A 666-nucleotide genomic window follows, 5' to 3' on the forward strand; every position below is an offset into this window, starting at 1 on the left:
ACTCAAGCAGGTCAGGAAGCAGGAGCTGATGCAGAGGCCATGGAGAGATGTTTCTTACCGGCTTGCTTCTCCTGGCATGCTCAGCCTGCTATCTTATAGAACCCAAGACTTCCAGCCCAGGGATGGCACCACCCACAAGGGGCCCTACCTGCTTGATCCCTAATTGAGAAAATGCCCCACAGCTAGGTCTCATGTAGGCACTTCCCCAACTGAAACTCCCTTCTCTGTGATAACTCCAGCCTGTGTCAAGTTGACAGACAAAACCAGCCAGTACAGACTCTAAGAGAACACAAATGCCAGCCCAGGCTACTATACCCAACAAAACTCTCTATTATCATAGATGGAGAAACCAAGATATTCCATGACAAAACAAAATTTACACAATATCTTTCCAACAAATCCAGCCCTACAAAGAATAATAGATGGAAAACACCAACATAAGGAGCAAAATTACACCCTAGAAGAAGCAAAAAAGTAATCTTTCAACAAACCCATCCAAACCTAATTCCACTTCTAACAACAAAAACAACAGGAAGTAACAATTACTTTTTCTTAACATCTTAATATGAAAATTAATATTACCAACATACCCTTATCAATTGAAATCCAAAAATAAGAGGAATTAGAAATTTGTTGATTGTCATCCAATGGTCTCTCTAATTTGGT

The sequence above is a fragment of the Mastomys coucha genome, chromosome X, assembly GCF_008632895.1.
Source record: "Mastomys coucha isolate ucsf_1 chromosome X, UCSF_Mcou_1, whole genome shotgun sequence".
Taxonomy (NCBI): Eukaryota; Metazoa; Chordata; class Mammalia; order Rodentia; family Muridae; genus Mastomys; species Mastomys coucha.